The sequence below is a fragment of the Phoca vitulina genome, unplaced genomic scaffold (genome assembly GCF_004348235.1).
Source record: "Phoca vitulina isolate PV1807 unplaced genomic scaffold, GSC_HSeal_1.0 scaffold55, whole genome shotgun sequence".
NCBI lineage: Eukaryota > Metazoa > Chordata > Mammalia > Carnivora > Phocidae > Phoca > Phoca vitulina.
The window spans coordinates 10,020,668-10,028,304 of NW_022589758.1; the positions used below are offsets into that span (position 1 = coordinate 10,020,668).

The window sequence follows — 7,637 nt, forward strand, 5'->3', positions numbered from 1 at the left end:
TGGCCCACCTTTGTCAGGTGGCCTTCAGAAGGGACATTGGATGTCCCAACGATTCATCGAGTATGGCGAGTCATAACAGGAGACCGAGGATGCCCTGACCAGTTTCCGTACATTGACTCCCGGCTAGGAATTGCTCAGACCCTTCCCCCTCCGGGGTGCGATTCGCTTGCAATAGGCAGGGACGGCCAGGGTCTTAATCGCCTCATCCAGGCGACCCAAAGAAAATCAGCAAAAGCCCCAGTCTCCACAAATCCTAGCCGATGAGAGATGCAGGAACCCTAGAGGCGTGATGAAGATGGGATGGTCCAACCCGGCCATTCCATCATGTATTATCAGCCCTTCTCCACCACTGACCTCCTCAACTGGACACGTAACACCCTATCCTACTCTGAGAAACCACAGGCATGGTAGACCTTATAGAATCCCTCTTCCAGACTCACTGGCCAACCTGGGAAGACTGCCAACAGTTACTCCACACCCTGTTTAACACAGAGGAAAGGAGGAGAATAATGAAAGGTGCACGGCAGTACCTGGAAGAGCACGCACCAGCGGGAGTCATCGACCCCGCTGCCTGGGCTAACAGACACACCCGAAGAGCGCCCTGCATGGGACTTCACCACAACCGAGGGACAGGCCCACATCCACCGGTACCAGGAGGCCCTCCTCCGGGGAATCCGGGCAGGAGCTAAGAAACCCATGAACATGACTAAGGTATCCTCAGTCACTCAACAACCAGGGGAGTCCCCCAGGGACTACTACGAAAGACCATATGAAGCCTACAGGATATACACTCCATTTGACCCCGAGGCACAGGAAAGCCAACAGATGGTAAACACCTCCTTCGTGGCTCAGGCCGCCCCAGACATCAGAAAAAAACGTCAGAAACTAGAGGGTTTCGCCGGGATGAACATCACCCAGCTAACAGAGATTGCCAATAAGGTCTACATGAACAGGGAGGTCGCAGCCGAACAGGAAGCCAACAAAAAGATGAAAAAGAAAGTCAGCCTCCTTGCCGCCGCCCTGAAAGAAAAAGACAACACAAAGACGGGGAGACCCCAACCACCAAAAGGGCGGAAGCCCAGAACCCCCTTGGCAAGGAATCAGTGTGCCTACTGTAAAGAGAAAGGGCATTGGAAAAAACAAATGCCCAGCCACTATATGGAAGACCCCCGAGAGGAGGACCTCATAGGCCTTGCGGGAATGGACTCAGACTGAGGGGGACTGGGCTCTTAACTCCTTTGCCCCCATGAGCCTATGGTCAGAATGAAGGTGGGGGGCCAACCAGTGACTTTTATGGTTGATACTGGGGCCAAGCACTCTGTTGTCACCTCCCCAGTGGCCCCTTTCAGCAAAAGGACTGTGACCATCCTTGGGGCCACCGGGACACGGGCGATACAACAGCCCTTTTGCCAGTCTCTCCGGTGTGAACTCAGGGGCCACAAGGTCTGACATGAATTTCTTTATCTGCCTGATTGCCCCATCCCTCTCCTGGGCCAAGACATACTCTCCAAGCTTAGGGCTCAGATAACCTTTGAGCCTGCTGGACACACTAGCCTCTGATTCAACCCAAGGCAAGAGGAGATGGGGTCTCTGAACCGTAGAGCGAATGAATCGCACCATCAAGGGAACCTTAGCAAAGTTTTGTCAGGAGACTAACTTCCATGGCCGGATCTGCTACCCCTAGCTCTCCTGCGTGCTCACTGCACACCCAGGACATTAGGTTTCTCCCCATTCGAATTAATATATGGACAGCCTCCCCTGTGCTTAGGAAGCCTTCCAGGAAACTGGCATAAGGTTGGAGATAAAGGGATAAAGGAGCAGCTTCAGGCCCTGGAGCCACCCTAAATAAATTACAAAAGTACACCTTTGAGAGGGCCCCAATCTCCTTAGGGTCTCAGGTACACTCCTTCCAGACAGGGGACTCAGTTTGGGTCAAAGATTGGAAAGCTCATCATTCAGCCGAGGAGCCTTGCCAATGGAGAGTCCAGCCAGACTTCATGAACCCACTCCGGCTTCGGTGTGATTTCCCTCATCTTGGGAGTCGGACTCCACACTGTTACCCCTCCTGACTGGACTTTCCCCCAGAGGCTTCTACCTAAGGTCATAGATCCCACTTTTACTGGCCCTCTGCTGTCTACTCCTGAGCGCATTTCACCATGGTTTTCCTGGCCCCAGTCAGTCCTGGTCTTCTGCTACCTGGTGTGCTGTTAAGTTTATGATTAAGTCCGTGTTCGCCCCAAGCCTTGCAGTCAACCCTCAGAGTCAAACAGAATGATGCCCTCTAAACTAGGTGTTTAAAGGGGCATCAAAGGGGGGAATGATAAGGAAAATCTGTGTCCTAAAATGGCCGATGGAGCCAGCGAGAAAGGCCCAGTCCTTGCCCCGGGGCTCTTCCGGGTTCTTCTCCCTGCCCCACTTCGCGCATGCGCCCAAAGTGCCCAGTATGCGGAAGTAGAAGTGTATAAATTGCCCCCTTTATTTGTGCTCGGGGCTCTGGCCTTTGGAGACCACTCTCCTCTGAGCCCGCCGGCATTAAATAAACCTCCTGTCCTCCAAGATCTCCGGGTGCTGCTTGGTTCTTCCGTCGGGCGATCCAGTCCAGGTTCTGTAACACCCCCAGCAGGGGAAGAGGTGTCTGGGATGTCAGCTCCTCTTTGACTTCCCTCCTCCAGTTAGAATCAGGCCAGCTACATTTTACCCCCCCACCACAGGGCCCTACACAGTGAAAATGCCAGCAACACCTTGAAGATTATTAGGAGGAGGTAGAAATCCAAAGTAAGTGGCATCCAGATCATGTCTGTATTTTGTGCAGTGCATTTTTTTTTTCATAATTTACTGGCTATTCCGAAAAAAAGAAAGCCTCTCTCTCTCTCTGTTTCTTTGTCTGTCTGTCTCTGTGTGTGTATGTGTGTGTTGAGAGGGGCAGTCACTATGCTTAGTGAGAGTGCTGTTTCAAAAACTTACTTATTGCCACAGATGTCCATGTCTGAAAAGTCAAAGCTCTGCACAGTTTATGGCACAAAAATGAGATTTGACCTGCATTTGCCAATATTAAACAGTTGTATTTCCTATAGATTTTACTAAAAATGCCCTAAAATTATTTCTAGGACTTGACAATAAGTGTAGATTCCCAATTAGTCAATAGAAGGGAAAGGGGGATTTTTAGTGGGTCAGAAACATGACATTATCTTTTTACAAAAAAAAAAAAAGATTTGTTTGACAGAGAGCACAAGCTGGGGAAGGGGCAGAGGAAGAGGGAGAAACAGGCTCCCCACCCAGCAGGGAGTCCGATCCTAGAACCATGGGATCATGACCTGAGCCGAACACAGATGCTGAACCGACTGAGCCACCCAGGCGCCCCAAAACATGACATTATCTTAACATGGACTGACTTTTTAAGTCTTGGAAAGTTAAATAGATCTTTTGATGTGCACATACTGGTGTGTTCTGCAGTGTCACTCAAATGCTGGACAGCTTTCTTCACACCACTCCGTTTAGATAAGAGAACCTAATTCTGCACTGCATCTCCATCACACTCTGCTACAAAGTGCGGCCACAGGAGAGCCAGGGTTGTGTGGAAAGGCCGTGGTCTCCCCTAGCCTCCCTGTGGGGAAGGGAGTGTTGGCGCCCAGGTCCTGTCTTCTCTGACCCTGGAGCCAGCCATGGGAGGAGTCTGCCCAACCACTGTTGCTGGGGTCACCTTTACCTGTATATTGGTTGAGACTTCCAGAAATTACCATTGCCCAGTTTCCTGTTCTTCCTCTACTTCCTTGGCCGCTCCTTCTCAGGCTCCCATTCCAACTTCATCTCTTCCCAAGCCAGAAATGTTGGCACCCTTCCAGACTCAATCCTAGGCTCTCTTTACATATTTAGCTGCTATGTTGCTCGAGACATACCAGTTTTTTTACACTTGTTTCTTGAGCTGTGTCCCTCTTCAGCCCCTTGGAAATGCTTTCATCTCCACTCCCTCCTTTCCTGATAATAATATTGCCATTTCTGTTTTTTATGGCATTGGCTTGCTATCTCTCATTTCTTATAAGTGATCATATAGTTCGGTTTGTTTTTGTTTTAAGCTCATTTGGACATTTCTGGTCATTTGCATTTACCGAAATGACTGATATGCTTGATTTTATTGTTCCATATTGTATTCATGTTATATCATTTTATTTTTGATGGTTCTTTTCCTTTTCTTTTGCTTTTATGATGTTGCTATCCATTCCATTTTTTTGTCCTTGCTAATTTGGACATTCCTTTGTACTTTTCCATTCTTTTAATGGCAATTTATTCTCTGGCATTCTTTTTTTTTTTTTTTTTAAGCTCTTGTTAGCATTTAATGAACTCCCTTCCAAAATGTGGCTTCAAGCTACTAGAAGGCAGGCGTCCCCAACATCCTTAGTCTTCTCCTCTGCTCTTCTACTGAAGAATTTGGCCTTCATGATGACAGGCTGTTTTGGGAGTTTTCCCTTTCCCAAAACTTTGTAGTAGCCTGATTGCACCACATCAATGATAGGAGCAGCTCCAGTCTTGTTTTTGGCAGCATTTACCCATGTCTGCTCACCGACTAAGGTCCACAGTTTATCAAGGTTGACAGTTGGGCAGAAGCTCTGGTTCCTCTTTAAGTGGTAATGTCTCATACCAACTTTTCCAAAGTAACCTGGGTGATATTTGTCGAAGTTGATCCTGTGGTGATGCATGCCACCAGCATTACCTTGGCCTCCTGAGTGCTGCCGGTGCTTGCCGATGCGGCCGTGGCTGTGGCTTATGTGGCCCCGAAGTTTCCAGGCCTCAGTCTGGATGGCATGTTGGCAGCCCAGACGGAAAAAAGAAGTATTCTCTGGTATTCTTAATTGACTATTTTGTTAACATTATTTGAAAACAAGACCCCTCAACTCTTTTCTCACTAAGACAGTTTATTTTTCCTTGCATCCCCTACTCCAGTAAGATGCGATTGTTAGACTATTTTAACTTCCCTTCCCTCTCTGGCCCCAGTTGAGAAATTTCAAATGTTCTTTCTCCATTCTGCCTCCATGTTCACCACATCGATGCCTAGGTGACTCCAAAATAGTTTAGTTCTAGATTATTATTAAAATTACCATTCCAGCAGCTTCTTTTAAGAATACTTACCTAAAAAAAAAAAAAAAAAATCCTTATCTAGTACTCATATTATGTATTCCAAGAGGTTTGTTTATGATTTTTTTTTAAGATTTTATTTATTTATCTGACAGAGACAGCGAGAGAGGGAACACAAGCAGGGGGAGTGGGAGAGGGAGAAGCAGGCTTCCCGCTGAGCAGGGAGCCCAATGCGGGGCTCGATCCCAGGACCCTGGGATCATGACCTGAGCTGAAGGCAGACGCTTAACGACTGAGCCACCCAGGCACCCCTATGATTGATTTAGATGAAAACATACTATTACTTATTTGCAGACATCCAATCATTATCCATTTAAACTTTAGCACTTGAGGCCTCTGTTTCTGTTTATTCGTCATTTGGTTAGTATGATTTAAGTATTTTCCTCAAATAGGTCATGTGGTTGTTAACATTTTTTAATTCTTAAAAAATGAAAAAAAAATTTTGTTTACTGATGAATGAAATCCTGGCTGGATATGAAGTTCTGGGGTGATAGTCCTGTACTCTCAGAAGTCTCTAGATGTTATTTCAACATCCTCTGTCTTCTAGGACTTCGAATGTTGTATAAGAGAAGTTCAATACTCGTCTTATTTTCTATTTATAGAAAATTTACTCTTTCTGAGTGGAAACTTAAGATTTATCTTTCATTCTAGAGATTTAGAATTCCACCAAGGTATGTGTAAGTCTGTATATCAGCCATTGCCAGAATGATGCTCTGGAACAAACTACCACAAAAGTCTCATCGGCATTAAATTATAATTATTGGTTACTCACACATCTGTAAATCTAGGCTGGGCTTGACTCTAACATTCAGGTTGGTTCCAGGCCACTTGATGTATTTCTCATCCTTTTTTTAAAAAAAAAAAAAAAAAAAAGATTTTATTTATTTAATTGACAGAGAGAGAAAGACAGCGAGAGCAGGAACACAAGCAGGGGGAGTGGGAGAGGTAGAAGCAGGCTTCCCGCGGAGCAGGGAGCCTGATGCGGGGCTCGATCCCAGGACCCTGGGATCATGACCTGAGCCAAAGGCAGTAGCTTAACAAACTGAGTCACCCAGGCGCCCCTCTCATCCTCCTTGAGTCAGGAGCGTCCCAGAGCGTGCTCTCATGGCAGAAAGCAGAACAGGAGGATGTGAAAATAAGGGAAGCCTCATTTAAAATGGCACTGGGAAGCCCTGAAGGGGGAGCTCTTGGTGCACCTGGCTGACATGTGACTCTTGATCTTGGCGTTGTGAGTTCAAGCCCCACGTTGGGTGTAGAGATCCCTTAAATAAATAAACTTAAGAAAAATTCCAACCACCATTAAAAAAAAAAAAACTAAGAAAAGCTGACCTTCCCTTCATCTCCTTGGACTTACCTAGGGTTCACCATCACTTGTATGTCCCAAAGTGCAATTGCTCTGTTATTCCTCAATAAACTCATTTGACTAGTAAAATAACTGGCTTTTTTATTTTTGAGGTTGACAACGGTGAGCCCCCTGTGCAGGGAAAATTCAGGCTTCTGCTTGTATTATGTCCATTGGCCCACATGAAGCACATAACCAACCCCAAGTCAGGAGCTTGGGAAGTACAATCTGCTCATCTGTGTTAGATGAAGGGGAGGGAATCGGTACTTGTTGCACCAGAACTTAATCAACTATAATTTGTTTCTAGATCACCTACTAAGATTCTCATGGAACCTACTGGGAACTTGACATACTTCTTCAGCCTGCAAACTTGGGCCTTTGTTTTGTTCCAGGGAATTTTCATTTATTATTTGCTTCATTATGCTTCTCCTTCACCAGTTCCCTTTCCTTCTTCATGGCCTGCTTTTGCTTGTTATGTCTCCTAGATCTATCCTCCACCAAGACTCTTACCTTTTCCCTGTAAGTTCCACTTTTTTGTCTTTTTGAGATATTATGCTTTGAGGTATTTCTTCCCTTCACCCAGATTACTGACTCTGGCTGCCAGAGTAGCCATCCTCTCCTTTAATTCATCTGATCTATCTTTAAGTTTCAAACCACAGCATCTGGTTTCACAGAGTTTATACGTGTGGGAAGAGGTGTGCGTGCACAGGATGACCAACTTAGCCTGGTTTGCCCAGCACTGTCCTGGTTTTAGCACTGAAAGTCTCACATCCCTGGAACTCCCTCAATCCCAGGCAAACTGGGACAATTGGTCACCCGAATGCTGTACTTGAATCTCTTTAAATCCTAGTTTTATTTTTTATTTGTTATCCGTCTTCTCTGACAATTCTGTTTTTGCTGGGCGCCTGCCCTGTTTGATCTTTCTCCTTCTGGCTGCTTGTAAATTCTAAGATGTCTGGTTATTTTTTTCTTTATCTACTGTACTGAGACCATTTGGGTCTCGCCTGTCCTATACCAGGGCTTGAAACAAATTCAGTCATTAGCTTTCTTGGGAGAGAGAAAAACTTACAACACCAGGGTAGCAAGAGAAGAGAAGGCATGGGTCCCTTTGCTCCTGTCATGCATTCGAGGAGACTACCTGTGCCCCCATACCTTCCTGGATACA

At 46.2% G+C, this 7,637-nt stretch overlaps 1 pseudogene; it reads right to left on the reverse strand.

Moving 5' to 3' along the window:
• Positions 1–4,358: 4,358 nt before the first annotated feature.
• Positions 4,359–4,801, reverse strand: LOC116622913 (annotated as a pseudogene).
• Between the last annotated feature and the right edge of the window lie 2,836 nt (positions 4,802–7,637).